The sequence below is a fragment of the Neoarius graeffei genome, chromosome 21 (genome assembly GCF_027579695.1).
Source record: "Neoarius graeffei isolate fNeoGra1 chromosome 21, fNeoGra1.pri, whole genome shotgun sequence".
Taxonomy (NCBI): Eukaryota; Metazoa; Chordata; class Actinopteri; order Siluriformes; family Ariidae; genus Neoarius; species Neoarius graeffei.
The window spans coordinates 49243102-49261292 of record NC_083589.1 but is presented as its reverse complement, the minus strand read 5'-3'; the positions used below and the strand labels follow the sequence as shown (position 1 = coordinate 49261292).

The 18191-nt window shown below is 41.2% G+C and overlaps 1 protein-coding gene across 2 annotated transcripts in view; it reads left to right on the top strand.

Moving 5' to 3' along the window:
* btbd11a (BTB (POZ) domain containing 11a) overlaps positions 1 to 18191 on the top strand; it is a 619821-nt gene that overhangs the window by 470375 nt on the left and 131255 nt on the right. The window lies entirely within an intron of this gene.

The following is an 18191-nucleotide window of genomic DNA, read 5'->3' as shown; positions in this document are numbered from 1 at the left end:
TAATAATTCTTGAAAAATAAAAAAGATACATTCTTACCATCAACTACTTTCATTCCATATTTTGCCTTTTTTTTGTATTTTTGGGGGTTTTGTTTTCGAGTAGAGTTTTTATTTCATCCTCGCTTGGTTCAGCAACACGCTCTGCCATTTTCTTCTTCTTTTTCTCCTTTAAAGTTTTTTTTTGGTGGATGGCAAACCAACTTAAAGTGCCATTCCACCATTGGATGTATTCTTTGGCATAAAATACAATATATTTTATGACAACATGACTAAACAGAGAAATCTTTTAGCTTCAAAATGATATATCAAACATCATTTTTTGACAACGACAAGTATATTAATTTTGCGACCAAAGTCACCTACCCTTTTAATTTCCGCGCGGTAGTGAAACGTGATGTCATCGGCAGGTTCCCCTTCTTGTGTACCACGTGTCGGTCTATTTTTAGACCAGGAAACCCCCAAAGTGAGAGAGTCATTTCTCCTCGTATATGGGGGCCAAAAAAATTGCGAAAAATTTGGAGTTAATCTTTCAGTTAGCTAGATTTATTGGTATTAGCTAGATTGATTGGTATTATTTTTATCGCGTTCTATCCGCCATTGCTGATAATATGTGCCACGTCACACGTCACGTGGTACACAAGAAGGGGAACCTGCCGATGACATCACGCGCGGAAATTAAAAGGGTAGGTGACTTTGGTCGCAAAATGAATATACTTGTCGTTGTCAAAAAAATTATGTTTGATATATCATTTTGAAGCTAAAAGATTTCTCTGTCTAGTGATACCATTTATATATGTTGTCAAAATATATTGTATTTTATGCCAAAGAATACATCCAATGGTGGAATGGCACTTTAAAGGTACATTACTGCCACCGACTGGGCTGGAGTGTGGAACAGGAGATATTGGGGGGAAACTATATTCTTATAGCTAATTTATTTATTTTAAATACTTGATAGCAAAGTGATATATCTGACTTGATGCGCTCCGCCATTTTGTTTTTCTCTACTCAGGGTATATGAGCTGATAGCCTAGTAGTAGTCAATCAGACCGTGCGATTGCTCATATCCAGTGAATGTGGATAGAATATATATATATATATATATATATATATATATATATATATATATATTGCATAAGCATATCATGTCAGTCCAAATGAAAGGTGCCCTGATCACATAACTAAATGTGTCCCAATTTGAAGGCAGTTGTGAAACTTCATCAGAGGCAGAGAAAGAGAGAGACAGATCATTAAGGTTTCTAATTGTTATATTATCCAGTGAATGAGCTTCAGGCCTGATCGTAAGTGGCTAATGGAGATGGGACTGTTAATGGAAAGTTTGGTGAGGTGTTCACTGTTCAAAGAATGCTTTACAGTTTGACACACCCTCTGGGACATTTCTGGATTGATGGGTTTCTTTGATTAAAAAATCCTTTTGAGGGGCCCATCTACTGCCTGAGAGTAAAGGCACAGGAATGAGTTTCCAGATACTTCAGAGAACAGCTGCTCTTGTTCTCCTCAGGGCTCACTGAGCTGCAGATAACTGTTTCACAGAGAGTGCAGAAGAAGGGAGGGGAATGGGAGAGAAAGTAAGAGGTAAAGAGGAGGCGTATCACTAAGAGAGAGAAAAAAGGGGAGAGTGAACGGTGGATTAGTGTTCAGGAAGAAGAGGTTGAATCGATGGTGGTGCTGTTGAATGCACGTTGAGAGACAAACACCGTGGGGTCATGGTATGTTTGATTTGAAAAGTCAAACATGACAGATTTCAGGATTATCAAACAGGCTTTTACATTGGTTTGTTCGATATATCTGTCCAAATATATGTGAATCGTGAAATTTGTATTTGCAGTTGTATGTATGCTCAATCTTATCCTCTTCCTTTTAGTCAGTATTACGGTAGTAGTTCTTGCCCGTGAACCTGATTTCCTCTGAATGGTACCTTTGTATAACACAGGTCTCGAAGGCCCAGTGGAGAGTTGAGTGGACACGTGATATATATGCTTTCATTGGGTGCCGTCAAAATGACATAACTCGCTCCCCGCGTGTCCTCAGTGACGTAGACTCGGCCCTAGCTGAAGTCTCCGGCGAGGAGCGCCGATTGTGAGGTCCCGTACAATCAAAACCCTCAGGCGAGTCAAGGAAGGGATTCCTGACCGAGGCTGCACGCAGTGTGTTAGCATGAGCATGTAGCATATGGGAAAAGATAGTGTGTTGGATTAGCACTAATCCAATATTTTCAAAAATTGAAAATGTTGTCTTGGGCCCTTCTGGGGTGTCACCAATCCATATGCAAAGTATGGAGTATGTGCGTCCAGCCATGTCGATTTGCATAGGTGAACGGACCGAGAGAGAGAGAGACAGAGAGTCTTCCTTTAGTAGTATAGATATCCTTTCAGTGATGAGTAAGATTCGCTCCTGTTTTTCAGTGAATCAGCGTTAGTCATTATTGAATCCTCTCAGTTAAGACCAAGATTTGTGTATTTCTTTTCAGGAGTCATTGCTTAAATCATGAATGAATCCTTTCTGTGCCAACCAAGATTCACTCCTCTCTTTCAGCGAGTCAGTGTTTGAATCATTAATGAATCCTTTTTTTAATGACTGAGATTCACTCCTGTCTTTCAGCGAGTCAGTGTTTGAATCATTAGTGAATCCTTTTGTTCATGACTAAGATTCACTTCTGTCTTTCAGCGAGTCAGTATTTGAATCATTATTGAATCTTTTTTCATGAGTAAGATTCACTCCTCGCTTTCAGCAAGTCAGTATTTGAATCATTAGTGAATCTTTTTTAATGACTCAGATTCACTCCTGTCTTTCAGCAAGTCAGTATTTGAATAATTACTGAATCATATTTTTTTCATGAGTAAGATTCACTCCTTGCTTTTAGCGAGTCAGTGTTTGAATAATTACTGAATCATGTTTTTTTCATGAGTAAGATTCACTCCTTGCTTTCAGCAAGTCAGTATTTGAATCATTACTGAATCATAAGTAAGGTTTACTCCTTTCTTTCAGCGAGTCAGTGTTTGAATCATTACTGAAGCCTTTTGTTCATGACTAAGATTCACTCCTCTCTTTCAGTGAGTCAGTGTTTGAATCATTAATGAATTCCCTTTTTAATGACTGAGATTCACTCCTCTCTTTCAGTGAGTCAGTGTTTGAATCATTACTGAATCCTTTTGTTCATGAGTAAGAGTCACTCCTCTCTTTCAGCGAGTCAGTATTTGAATCATTATTGAATCTTTTTCATGAGTAAGATTCACTCCTTGCTTTCAGCAAGTCAGTATTTGAATCATTACTGAATCATGAGTAAGGTTTACTCCTTTCTTTCAGCGAGTCAGTGTTTGAATCATTACTGAAGCCTTTTGTTCATGACTAAGATTCACTCCTCTCTTTCAGTGAGTCAGTGTTTGAATCATTAATGAATTCCCTTTTTAATGACTGAGATTCACTCCTCTCTTTCAGTGAGTCAGTGTTTGAATCGTTACTGAATCCTTTTGTTCATGAGTAAGAGTCACTCCTCTCTTTCAGCGAGTCAGTATTTGAATCATTATTGAATCTTTTTCATGAGTAAGATTCACTCCTCGCTTTCAGCAAGTCAGTATTTGAATCATTACTGAATCATGAGTAAGGTTTACTCCTTTCTTTCAGCGAGTCAGTGTTTGAATCATTACTGAAGCCTTTTGTTCATGACTAAGATTCACTCCTCTCTTTCAGTGAGTCAGTGTTTGAATCATTAATGAATTCCCTTTTTAATGACTGAGATTCACTCCTCTCTTTCAGTGAGTCAGTGTTTGAATCATTACTGAATCCTTTTGTTCATGAGTAAGAGTCACTCCTCTCTTTCAGCGAGTCAGTATTTGAATCATTATTGAATCTTTTTCATGAGTAAGATTCACTCCTTGCTTTCAGCAAGTCAGTATTTGAATCATTACTGAATCATGAGTAAGGTTTACTCCTTTCTTTCAGCGAGTCAGTGTTTGAATCATTACTGAAGCCTTTTGTTCATGACTAAGATTCACTCCTCTCTTTCAGTGAGTCAGTGTTTGAATCATTAATGAATTCCCTTTTTAATGACTGAGATTCACTCCTCTCTTTCAGTGAGTCAGTGTTTGAATCGTTACTGAATCCTTTTGTTCATGAGTAAGAGTCACTCCTCTCTTTCAGCGAGTCAGTATTTGAATCATTATTGAATCTTTTTCATGAGTAAGATTCACTCCTCGCTTTCAGCAAGTCAGTATTTGAATCATTACTGAATCATGAGTAAGGTTTACTCCTTTCTTTCAGCGAGTCAGTGTTTGAATCATTACTGAAGCCTTTTGTTCATGACTAAGATTCACTCCTCTCTTTCAGTGAGTCAGTGTTTGAATCATTAATGAATTCCCTTTTTAATGACTGAGATTCACTCCTCTCTTTCAGTGAGTCAGTGTTTGAATCATTACTGAATCCTTTTGTTCATGAGTAAGAGTCACTCCTCTCTTTCAGCGAGTCAGTATTTGAATCATTATTGAATCTTTTTCATGAGTAAGATTCACTCCTTGCTTTCAGCAAGTCAGTATTTGAATCATTACTGAATCATGAGTAAGGTTTACTCCTTTCTTTCAGCGAGTCAGTGTTTGAATCATTACTGAAGCCTTTTGTTCATGACTAAGATTCACTCCTCTCTTTCAGTGAGTCAGTGTTTGAATCATTAATGAATTCCCTTTTTAATGACTGAGATTCACTCCTCTCTTTCAGTGAGTCAGTGTTTGAATCATTACTGAATCCTTTTGTTCATGAGTAAGAGTCACTCCTCTCTTTCAGCGAGTCAGTGTTTGAGTAAATTGTGAATCCTTTGGTTCATGACTGAAATTTTCCTCTCTCTTTCAGCGAATCAGTATTCGAATCATTATTGAATCGTTTTGCTCATGACCTAAGATTCTCTCCTCTCGTTCAGTGAGTTGAAGTTTGAGTTCATAGTGAATCCTTTTGGTCATGACTACACTTTTTCTCTTCTCTTTCAGTGAGTCCGTTGTGTGATATTGAATCCTTCCAGTCATGAACGAGATTCCTTCTTCTGTTTCAGGAAATCATTGTATGAGTCATTCGTGAATCGTTTTGCTCAACACCAACACTTGCTCCACTTTATCAGGGAGTCATTTAGTGATGAATGATTCCTTTTGGTCACTTGATGATTGAAGTCATTGAAAAGCGTTTTTTAAAAAGTATCCTTATTATATTGCTGATAATCTTCACATCTCCCTTTCTGCACTTTCTCTCAGTCCTTCAAAAATGCCTGTCTATTGCACTTTAGTTTTGCTCACCGAGCCAAAAAGGTTGGGAAAACTTTCTGAAAGGATTTAGATTACAGTGTTTGATTGATTTTTTTTTCTTTTTTTGAAAAAGTTGTGGCCTTGAAACTTGAAGCTTCTGTCCAACACTTACATCAGCGAAACTGCTTTGAATGAGTCAGACACTGAGAGTCTCAAATCTTATCGTCTGATTTGTCTTTTAAGCAAACCATATTGTACTTGTGTTTCTTTTTTTATACATATAATGATTTCTGAATTGTTTTTCAGTTTACTGTTATTTCTCTTTAGCCCTTAGAATTTAACAGACCCTCGGTGGTGGATTTGTTATTGCGTACTTGATGCAGCATAATGTTTTTAGAATTAAATATTTATATCCACTCTAGACATATTTCCCTGGTTAATACTGCTTTTCATATCTATTTTTATTTTCTTTTTAAAGAAAGTCCATAGGTCTTTCATAAGCATGGAGTGTTTGATTTGCCTTTTCTGATGCTTGGCACTGTTGATCTATAGCAATTCCAATAAAAGCCCTAGTGCATTTCTCTCAGAGCTGCCAAAGTGTCTCGCCACTCGGGACATCCATAATCCCATTAGGCTGATTGGCTTTAGATGACATTTGGCTACATTTGAGATTTGTACTCTAAACTCTTTGATTAGAACGAAAACCTTGATTTCTACGTAACTACCTCCTCTACAGGTGTGTGCGCGTGCAGGGGCGCCGCTAGAAATCTTGGGCCCTATGGAAGATTACAATTTAGGGCCCCCCCGGTAAAATTTTCAAGCGCAAGCAACTGAATTTGAAGTCTGTTTTTGGCTGGCACTTCTACTTTACTATCCATGTGATCAGCTGCCGAGCAAGTTTAGGCAGGGCCGTGCAAAGACCTTTGGAGGGGCAGGGGCTCAACATTCAAAAAAGGGTACTTGGAACAAATTTTTCACACAAGTTAACTTTATTCAAAACTAAATTTCAATTGCAACTGAACATTCTGTGTGTCTTGATAGAATATGTTGTGGACGTCGTCATTCAGCCTTAAGTTTTCGAAGCTGCTAGAATATGTTATTAACGCCGTCGTTCAAACTAAAGTTTCTGAATCTGCCACGTTAATGAAATGGATGGAGCAAACGGTTTAAATATAGCCTAGGCGGCTTCATTAAATGATAAACAACCCTATGCATTTACTGTTGTGTTCTAAGCTGCACAATATTGCATGTTCAGATAAGAAATGAAAGGAGACTTTCAGTGTGACCTTACCATGCCGTTCCTCGCACTGTCTCCCACTGTCAACCGCCTGCATGCGCTTTCTGCACGGAGGTTCACTGAATGCATGACGTCACGGATTGATGCCCACATTTACATAGAAAAATGTTATTTTATAAATCTATAATTTCATATATTATTGTCAAATTGAGGTTTTTCACCTGATGTCACAGGGTCACGTGACGCCCCGGTGTACGCCATTTTGAAGGTCAAGCTAGCTAATGTCAACAACATAGTAGCTGGTATGTTACTGTAGCAATGTTTACGTTCAGTCATTTGGATGACTGTTAAAACCTTTCAGTCTCAAGTTTTTCCTTTACTGTATTTACTAGTTTACTGTAATTATGATCCGGCTTGCTCCCCCTCAAATTAAGCAGCGCGCTCCGGCTTGCTCCCGGAGTGCTCCGGCCGAGGTTCCGGAGCGCGCTCCGGCTTGCTCCTCCGGCAGCAAGCCGGAGCGCGCTGCTTAATTTGAGGGGGAGCAAGCCGGAGCGCGCTCCGGAACCTCGGCCGGAGCACTCTGGGAGCAAGCCAGAGCGCGCTGCTTAATTTGAGGGGGAGCAAGCCGGAGCGCGCTCCGGAACCTCGGCCGGAGCACTCCGGGAGCAAGCCGGAGCGCGCTGCTTAATTTGAGGGGGAGCAAGCCGGAGCGCGCTCCGGCAGCTATTTACACTGGATCCGGTGTAAATAGCTGCCAGATCATAATTACAGTAAACTAGTAAATACAGTAAAGGAAAAACTTGAGACTGAAAGGTTTTAACAGTCATCCAAATGACTGAACGTAAACATTGCTACAGTAACATACCAGCTATGATGTTGTTGACATTAGCTAGTGCTAACAGCTAGCTGCTAGTACACTGCTACAACACAGACACCGACCCTAATAATACAGTTCTTGGTCATTGCCTGGTAACAGCAAATTTATAACGGGCCATGTCTCAACAGACTAAGAAGTTATTTCAATGACATTTAATAACATTTTGTTTATCCTGAGGACCGAAAGTAAATGAAAATGTGAACAAACCTTAGCTGTAATAAGATGGCGACCACCGGCTCCAGGGACGACCCGCTGATGTAGGCATGTTACCCAGCCTGACACAAAATATTTGTAGGCATCCAAACTCTTATACGCTTTCAGATCAATACCTGTGTATGGCGATGGGTTTTTAACGACATAGGTATACAGATCATGTGGGCCGAAGTCAGGTAAAGACGAGGGCTTCGTGTACTTCCGTACGTCAGTGAACAATCCTGGTGGAAGCAGGTAAACGTCGTTCTCTAAGCCTGCTAACCTCAATTTTTGCAAATACCTCTCCCTCTGCTCACCCTGTAAATGCCCTACGTCGCTGGATAGTGAAGGTGTTTTCTGCATCTCGCTCCTTTTTCTTTTATGTTTTTCGTTTGTCGCCTTCCTCGCATTCAAACTGATTCGAGCCGTGACGTCCAAAATGGCAGCCTAACGATGCATCACATGACTTGGTCACGTGGGTGAAAAACCTCAATTCTAGAGAATATTGATGTTGGAGCTAACTTATCTTTTACAAATATTAAAAAAAAAAAAAAAAACAGTCCCTATGAAAAGGGCACTTTGGACAGCAAACAGAAAAGGGGCAGGGGCTAGAGCACCTGTAGCACCGGTTCATTGCACGTGGGTGGGTGATGCAATTATTTGGTATATGAACATTTTAAATGCAGAACTGTCAGAATTAGACTGAATAGACTGTTGCCGGTTTAACAGCATCAATTCTTGCACTCCAGCGAGTGTCAGACAAGCTGTGGAGAGAGCAGCCGGTAGTTTCTTTGTATATGGCCCATCGTTCTGGACTGGCACTTACAAATTTGTAAAGACAATTGATGAAGCCAAAAAAAGCTGACACTTCCTCACTTGATCCTGCAGCGTGTACCCCAGCGAGATTTAACACATGAACATTTTGATTGAATGAACTCCATACTAAGTTACCTAAGAATAGTTGCTCATAAAAAAAAGAAATGTCTTTTCATTTTAATGTAAGTCTTAATAGCCTAATGCTGCTTACTGTAGCCTAGCAATTAAAATAGTTTTTAACCCTAAAGGTGATGATACACGGGGCAACTTTTTGGGCAATGTTGCCGAGCAATGTTGCTGGCAACGGGCAACTAGGTGAGACATAGGGCAACTTTTCAGGGCAACTAACAATGGGCAACAACAGTTAGCAACGGCAGTTTACAGTTAGCTAAAAAAAAATCGATGTCTTAATTTTTGCTGTGACCATTTAATCAAGCTGTCTGTTGTTTTTTTAGAGCTTTGGTGAGGTAAATTCCTCCATATAGAATATTAAAATAACAACTTACCGGTGTAAAAACAGATGAGGAGTCTCTCCATCTCTTCACTCCACTGACACTGAGCGGCCGCCATCTCATCTCATCTCATCTCATTATCTCTAGCCGCTTTATCCTGTTCTACAGGGTCGCAGGCAAGCTGGAGCCTATCCCAGCTGACTACGGGCGAAAGGCGGGGTACACCCTGGACAAGTCGCCAGGTCATCACAGGGCCGACACATAGACACAGACAACCATTCACACTCACATTCACACCTACGGTCAATTTAGAGTCACCAGTTAACCTAACCTGCATGTCTTTGGACTGTGGGGGAAACCGGAGCACCCGGAGGAAACCCACGCGGACACGGGGAGAACATGCAAACTCCACACAGAAAGGCCCTCGCCGGCCACGGGGCTCGAACCCGGACCTTCTTGCTGTGAGGCGACAGCGCTAACCACTACACCACCGTGCCGCCCAGCGGCCGCCATATTTGTTTGAAATTTCTGATCCGAACCTCACCGGAGGTCACATGACTCGATACTTGCGTTCTGATTGGCTTATCTCAAAAAGTTGCCAGAGATTATCAAAACCATTCAGAAAGAAACAATGTTGCCCAATCTCAATAGAAAAGAGTCAAAACGCAATTGCCCAGCAACATTGCCCAAAAAGTTGCCCCGTGTATCATCACCATAAATCCTTTATTCATGGATTGTATTGCTCACCTCCTTCTCCTAGGATTTGGGTTGAGGGCTGGGGTCCTATTCCTGAGGCTGAATCTGTGGATGTTGAGGGCACCTCGTTAGTTTTGAAACCAGTTATTAGCACCAGTATCATGTACTGTAGGCTAGCCTAATATTTAACCTCACGTATTAGCCCAGTAGGCTAGTTTACTGCACAAGTTTAGCTAGTTCTGTGCAGAACTTCTACATTACAGTCATCTGATCTTCCATGGCAATAAATGTTAAGTATTTAAATAAAATGACACTGCGCTGCTTATTGAAAAGTGTTGTCTTGATATTCCAACTCGGTTAAAATGAAATCTGCTAGTCTATCATTAGCTAGTATGCTGTAATGGCATCGAGTGTCAGTGAATAATAGGCTAGCTTTCTCTGGGAAAAACTGAGGGCCCGTTTACACGAGGACGCTGTCGGGTAAAAACGACTAAATATTTTATCGGAAGTGCCTTTCGTCTACACGGGGACGGCGTTTCCGAGGCTGAAAAATGGAAAAAATTTGAAAACGCCTTCCAGAGTGGATAAGTTAAAGACAGCCCCCGTTGCATATCCGTCTAAACTACCCAATACGCGAAACTCTGCTCGGATCTGCTCACGTCGGGTACGCGTTTACGTCATACATATGTCATATACTGTACATGCCAGCCCGGGAAGTAAGAAAGTAAGTAAAAAAGTAAGAGCATGTCTGATTACATCGATCCAACGGACCTTCAAGCTGCTCTGGCAGCTTTAATAAACATCCAGGAGTCCTTCGAACATCTATACCGAATCTGCACATATACCGTTAATGATCAGAGGCGGGTATAGTACGCTCTTACTTTTTTACTTACTTTCTTACTTACCATAGCCAGAGTAGTCAAAGTTTTCGCGGCGCAGATGTGCAGATCAGACAAGACGGAAGACGTTGCGCATGCGTGCAGACATAGCAGAGGTCTTTCACAGCACCACCTAGCCGCCTGGCATGCACATCCAATTGAATTCCACACATTTATGCGTCACCGTATAGACGCAGATTTCCTCCTTGAAAACGGTTGTGTAGACGCGGAAAAAAGTGAGAACGAAAACGGACTTTTGCGTTTTTGTTTCAGACCGGCCCCGTGTAAAGTGGGCCTGAGTCACCAATTGTCGGCCCTTTTTCTCCCTTTCAGCTTTCTGCTGCTTCTCCTTCCGTTTTTGATATCCGGACTTCATAATTTATCTCACCACCATCACACCTGCTCCTGTTTAGCAACTTCTAGAATGTTCACCTCTGCTGCGCGCGGAGAGAAACTGCCAGCTGCTGTGAGCTGCATTAATAGCGGCGCTGTGCACACACAGAGCTACACAGTTCACTGTCCCCGCCCACAATCAGACTGTACCATTACTAAAAAGGGAGGAGGGGTCATCTCATCTCATTATCTCTAGCCGCTTTATCCTTCTACAGGGTCGCAGGCAAGCTGGAGCCTATCCCAGCTGACTACGGGCAAAAGGCGGGGTACACCCTGGACAAGTCGCCAGGTCATCACAGGGCTGACACATAGACACAGACAACCATTCACACTCACATTCACACCTACGGTCAATTTAGAGTCACCAGTTAACCTAAGCTGCATGTCTTTGGACTGTGGGGGAAACCGGAGCACCCGGAGGAAACCCACGCGGACACGGGGAGAACATGCAAACTCCACACAGAAAGGCCCTCGCCGGCCACGGGGCTCGAACCCGGACCTTCTTGCTGTGAGGCGACAGCGCTAACCACTACACCACCGTGCCGCCCACAAGGCAATACTATTAAAATAATATTAATATCCCTCACAGGCCCCCCTGTCAGTGCCAGGCCCTTAGAATCATCCTAACTTTCCCCCCCAGCGGCGCCCCTGTGTGCGTGGCCAATTAACTCTTCAAATTTGTATTTGAATACCGAAATCACTCTTTGGATATCTGTTGTGCCATTGGTTATGTCTTTGTGTCATTTTATGTTACTCTGAGGCCACTGTATTCACTAGCAACCAGGCTGTTACGATAGTTAAGGCCCGGTCCCACAATACCAATAACTATAACTACAGCAATAACTATAAATAAATCAGTCCCCTGCAGTTTATGTGGTTAGGACAGTAGGGGTAGCATATGTCATCCCAGAACTTAAAATTGAAGTTGGTAAGAGAGTTACTGATGATTTGGCAGTCTATACAGCTGAATTACTAGCTGTGTGGCTAGCATTGCAATGGGTGGACGTACATAGGCCTGGAAAGGTAGTAATTGCCTCAGACTCAAGTTCAGCATTGATTAGTATTAAAACTTGGCAATCAACTTCTAGGCAAGATATAGTGTTCAAAATAGCACAAGCCACCGATAAACTATTAAAGGATGGGATTAAATTATCATTTGTATGGGTTCCTGCCCACTTAGGTGTGGTTGGCAATGAACTTGCTGACAGGTGTGCTAAGGAGGCTGCTGGTAATGATAATATAGATTTAAAGGTGGACTACAGCAAGTTTGAAATCAAAAGCATAGTAAAGCAGAGAATGAGAGAAAGATGGCAAACCCTATGGGATAGTGGGCAAACTGGAAGACACTTCCATAATATCCAGGGCATCTTAGGATGGGGCGGCACGGTGGTGTAGTGGTTAGCGCTGTCGCCTCACAGCAAGAAGGTCCTGGGTTCGAGCCCCGGGGCCGGCGAGGGCCTTTCTGTGTGGAGTTTGCATGTTCTCCCCATGTCCGTGTGGGTTTCCTCCGGGTGCTCCGGTTTCCCCCACAGTCCAAAGACATGCAGGTTAGGTTAACTGGTGACTCTAAATTGACCGTAGGTGTGAGTGTGAATGGTTGTCTGTGTCTATGTGTCAGCCCTGTGATGACCTGGCGACTTGTCCAGGATGTACCCCGCCTTTCGCCCGTAGTCAGCTGGGATAGGCTCCAGCTTGCCTGCGACCCTGTAGAACAGGGGTGTCAAACCTGATCCATAAAGGGCCGTGTGGCTGCAGGTTTTCATTCCAGCCATGCAGCAGCACCCTGATTTGGCTTATTCAATCAACTGACACACCCACCCTTTAATCAAGGGTGGGTGTGGCTGCAAGTTTTTGACTGTGTGAAGACAGTTCAGTTGATTGAATGAGCCAAGTCAGGTGTGCTGCTGCATGGCTGGAATGAAAACCTGCAGCCACAAGGCCCTTTATGGATCAGGTTTGACACCCCTGCTGTAGAAGGATAAAGCGGCTAGAGATAATGAGATGAGAGATGAGATCTTAGGACGGTCTAGATCTTCAAACAGGAGTAAGGGGGAGGAAGATATGCTCTCTAGAATGAGATTTGGACACACAAGACTAAACAGTACTTTAGTGATAATTAAAAAAACATGCTGATGGAAACTGTGAGTTCTGTGGTAGCCCAGAGTCTGTAGAGCATGTGCTCTGTCATTGTCCCAAGTATCAGGAAGAAAGACAAGTATTAATGGAACAGCTGGAAAGGGAAAAGTTGAGACTAGATCTGAAGGAAATTTTACGAAGAAGTTCAGGAGATATTTGCTTCAACTTTGTGTTTAGATTTCTCAAAAATACAGGCCTTATTCACAGAATTTAGTTCTTTTTCCCTCTTTTATTATTTCCAATTTTATTTTAGTTTATTTCTTTATTTTCTTTATTTACTCCCATCCTTATAGGGATAGAATAGGCTTCTGAACCACACCCCAGTCCAGCAAGTGGCGGTAATGCTGCTTTTACGCTAAGCTGCCAACCGCCATAAAAACCAAAAAAGAAGAAGTTGTTGTTTATGTGGTTGGTGCTCACACCAGACCGATAACGATCCCTATATCCCAGGCCTGGGTTTATCCGTATCGCTGAGATTGCTTCTGGAGCCATTTTTCCAGGCCTGGAAAAATCTGATCCGATAAAACATCTGACCAATCAGGTAATTGTTTACATGTGACGTTGTCTGAGCACGTGCTATTTTTCCCCGGGTATCTTTGCGCATCCTTGTTGCATCATGAAGTCACAGAATACGGGTTCACAGAAAATAAAAATATAATACAAAGCACGGAACTTTTATTCACGGATATGTGATATTTTCCATGAAATATCAGTAGTAAATTAATAAAGTAAACATATAAATGCAGGCAAGATATTTTAAGTATGAACTTCGGCAGTCCAAACATTTGTTTGAGACTTCTTAACTTTTTATCCATGACGCATCATTCATATGAAATCGGTAACCAATCTGTAATATACTGAAACATCTGTGACCAATCCATAAATTATCAGCACCAGTGATGCATCCGGATTAAAATCTGTAACCACTCCGTATTTTGGATCCTTTTTTATTATATTTCCATAATCCGTGACCTGGGTGGCACGGTGGTGTAGTGGTTATCACTGTTGTCTCACAGCAAGAGGGTCCGGGTTCGAGCCCCGTGGCTGGCGAGGGCCTTTCTGTGTGGAGTTTGCATGTTCTCCCCGTGTTCGCGTGGGTTTCCTCCGGGTGCTCCGGTTTCCCCCACAGTCTAAAGACATGCAGGTTAGGTTAACTGGTGACTCTAAATTGACCGTAGGTGTGAATGTGAGTGTGAATGGTTGTCTGTGTCTGCGTCAGCCCTGTGATGACCTGGCGACTTGTCCAGGGTGTACCCCGCCTTTCGCCCGTAGTCAGCTGGGATAGGCTCCAGCTTGCCTGTGACTCTGTAGAACAGGATAAAGCGGCTAGAGATAATGAGATGAGATGAATCTGTGACCTGTCCGTATTTTATCAACCACCGGAGTGTGTGAATGGGTTGTTTTGAAGCCCAAGCTGTACAGTATGACCCGGAATAATGTGCTACTACTTGGAAAAAACTTCCATAACTATTCCTAAGTTGCATGCATTTATTTCCCTGAGTGTCAGGACCAAGCGATATTATAGTCGGGGTTATAGTTGTGGTGTGACTGCTCCAGACTGGAGCTAAATTCAAGGAGAACTGAAGTCATTTTTAAACTTGCTTGATTTCTTAATTAACATGTTATTCAATTACGTTTTCGGTTTTAGTAACCATATATCGTGACTCGTATTGGCAACTAATTGCAATTAAATATTATACTTATCGGCCTATTCGGTTTTTAGCCGTGTTGAATTTAGTTCGTTTGGTCCACGGCAGGCGTCGCTTATCCACGCGATCTTCACGAGACTTGTGCGAGACTTCGAAACGTGAAGTGTCAGCCAGGTGTCAGTGCCGCCATTTTGAAAACTGTTTTCCAAACGAAATATTGCACAAAAACGAGTTTAAATGACGATTACTGCCTACTTTTTTCAAACTTCCCTGATTGCTATCAAAACAAGCAAAACTTCCAGCTTGATTACATCAGCATTCGAAAGAGGGCGCGCGCGTCTTTTGACAACGTTGGCTGATGTCGGTCACTTTGATTTCCGCTGTACGTTTTACTTCCGTCCTACGATGTCTCACACAGGTCTCAACGAATCTCGTTTACGGCCATTGCTTTGACATATGGACTGATATATTACAGAGCATATTTCAAACACTCATAACTTGCTATAGCAGTGACAAAATAGCGATCAAAAATGCATTCCTAGATTTAATAAAATGAGATAAATAGAATTTTGATAATAAAAAAATTGCCTTCAGTTCTCCTTTCAGGCACAGGTATAGTCATAGTTATAGGTATAGTTATAGTTATCGGTGTTGTGGGACTGGACCTTTACCAGTAGAGGAAATGAACAAGTATCATAATGGCTGGATGCACTTGTCTAGTATGAGCAGTAAAGTCTTTAAAACGAGTTCCAGACTCTGTTTTTGTATGTTAAAGATACAACACCATTTGTCAAAATGAATTCATTGACGAAAATATGAAACTGCTGTTTTGGGCAGTATTTTGATGTGGAGAGAAGTGATGCTGTGGTGTCCAAGTTAGAGGTGTACATCGGGGCTAAAAGAAGCAGACAAGGAGCAGACAGTTAGATATGTAGCTTGTCGGACAAAAGAGAGATTATGCATTTCCCATATCCTGTCTAAGCAAATATTGCCGCTAACAGTCACTCAACTGTCACTCCAGGTCAATTCTGAAAGTTAATGATCCCAAAATCTCTTTCCTGTACCTGGTTTAAGTGTTACTGTTGTTAACGGAATGGCTATGATGTTCGCAAGAATATTAGACTAGCATTAGCTGGATAGTAAGCTAGCATATTGGTGCATCTGTAGCCCTAATACAGATGTTTGTTATTTAGTGTTCATACTGAATATTCTGAGATGATAGAATGAGCTGGTCAAGGTACAGATTGCAGGTTTGCTCTTAGAATGATGTCTTATAGAAATGCATACACGAAAGCATTCTCATATCTCATATATGGCTTATCAAGAAGACTATGCAAAGATACAGTTGTTTATATCGATTCAGACTCCTGTTCTGTACAATATTTTGCCTTGAAAGCATTGCAAGTTAACAAAATGCCCAGTATATTCATTTTTATACTATACACATTCACTGGATATGAGCTCTGATTGGCAACTCTACTACTAGGATATCAGCTCATATACCATGAGTAGAGAAAAACAAAATGGTGGAGCGCATCAAATCAGATATATCACTTTGTTATCAAGTATTTCAAAGAAACAGAAATAGTTAAAAGGCGGCACGGTGGTGTAGTGATTAGCACTGTCGCCTCACAGCAAGAAGGTCCGGGTTCGAGCCCCGTGGCCAGCGACGGCCTTTCTGTGTGGAGTTTGCATGTTCTCCCCGTGTCTGTGTGGGTTTCCTCCGGGTGCTCCGGTTTCCCCCACAGTCCAAAGACATGCAGGTTAGGTTAACTGGTGACTCTAAATTGACCGTAGGTGTGAATGTGAGTGTGAATGGTTGTCTGTGTCTATGTGTCAGCCCTGTGATGACCTGGCGACTTGTCCAGGGTGTACCCCGCCTTTCGCCCGTAGTCAGCTAGGATAGGCTCCAGCTTGCCGGCGACCCTGTAGAACAGGATAAAGCGGCTAGAGATGATGAGATGAGATGAGAAATAGTTAAATAAAAGAATATAGTCATTTATCCATCCCCCCAAAATCTCCTGTTCCACACTCCAGCCCAGTCGGTGTCAGTAATGCACGTTTTAAGTTGGTTTGCCAAACGACAAAAAAAAAAACCTGAAGAAGAAAGTGGCGGAACGTGTTACTGAACCAACCGAGGATGAAATAAAAAGGCAAATAGCTTATATTATGGTAATATAGTTCAAGTACTTTATTGTACTTCATGCAACAACTATACTTCAAAAAAGAGCTATAAGAATAATTCATAGTGCTGCTTACCGAGATCATACTAATTCACTATTCTTAAGTTCAAAATGTTTAAAATTCAGGGATATTATAGAATATAAAACTGCCTTAATAATGTACAAAGTAAGGAATTATAAAGTACCAAGGAATAGTCAAACAATGTTCTTGAATAGAGAGGGGGGCTATAATTTCAGGGGAAATTGAAATTTAAAACTCGCAGTGCTAGGACAACGTTAAAAATGTGCAGTATCTCTATTTGTGGAGTAAAGCTATGGAACAGTTTGAATGTGGAGCTCATGAAATGTACAACTATAAACCAGTTCAAAAAAAGGTATAAGGAACAGATCTTTATGAGGTATAGGGAGGAGGAATTACAATAACATTCTAATGATAATACAAGTGTATATATGTGGGTATGGGTACGTGCATATATTATATAAAATGTATGCATGTGTGTGTGTGTGTGTGTGTGTATATATATATATATATATATATATATATATATATATATATATATATATATATATATATGCATATGCATAATTGTATATAATATGTATGCATAATTATGATATGGGTGTCTGTGTACGTATGGATGTGTATAGTTATAGGTATGTGTATATGTATGTACTGTATTGTATGTGTGTATATATGGATAACATAAGTATCTGTATATATGATTTGATTTGGTCGATATTATACCATGTTAGTATGTCTTGGTATGTTGGTATGTTTTCTTTTTTGTTGTTGCTTTTGTTTTCTTTTGTATATATAGTTTATTATAGCAGAAAGTGACGTTTGATTAGCTGTGGTATAGAGGGTTAGGATTTGATAAGTTATTTACTTCTTCCTAATCCTTTCCGAACATTATTATGTTACTGCCTTGTAGCTACGCTATTCTGTTTGCTTATGACGATGTTTTGATTATTGCATTTTTTATTTTTTATTTTTGTTTTTTTATATCTTCTTTACTGTTCAGAATAACGCAATCAATCAATCAATTGTCATTGTTAAAGGAGCAGTCCACCGTACTTCCATAATGAAATATGCTCTTATCTGAATTGAGACGAGCTGCTCCGTACCTCTCCGAGCTTTGCGCGACCTCCCAGTCAGTCAGACGCGCTGTCACTCCTGTTAGCAATGTAGCTAGGCTCAGCATGGCCAACGGTATTTTTTGGGGCTGTAGTTAGATGCGACCAAACTCTTCCGTGTTTTTCCTGTTTACATAGGTTTATATGACCAGTGATATGAAACAAGTTCAGTTACACAAATTGAAACGTAGCGATTTTCTATGCTATGGAAAGTCCGCACTATAATGACAGGCGTACTAACACCTTCTGCACGCTTCGACAGCGCATTGATACGGAGCTCAGATATCAATGCGCTGCCGAAG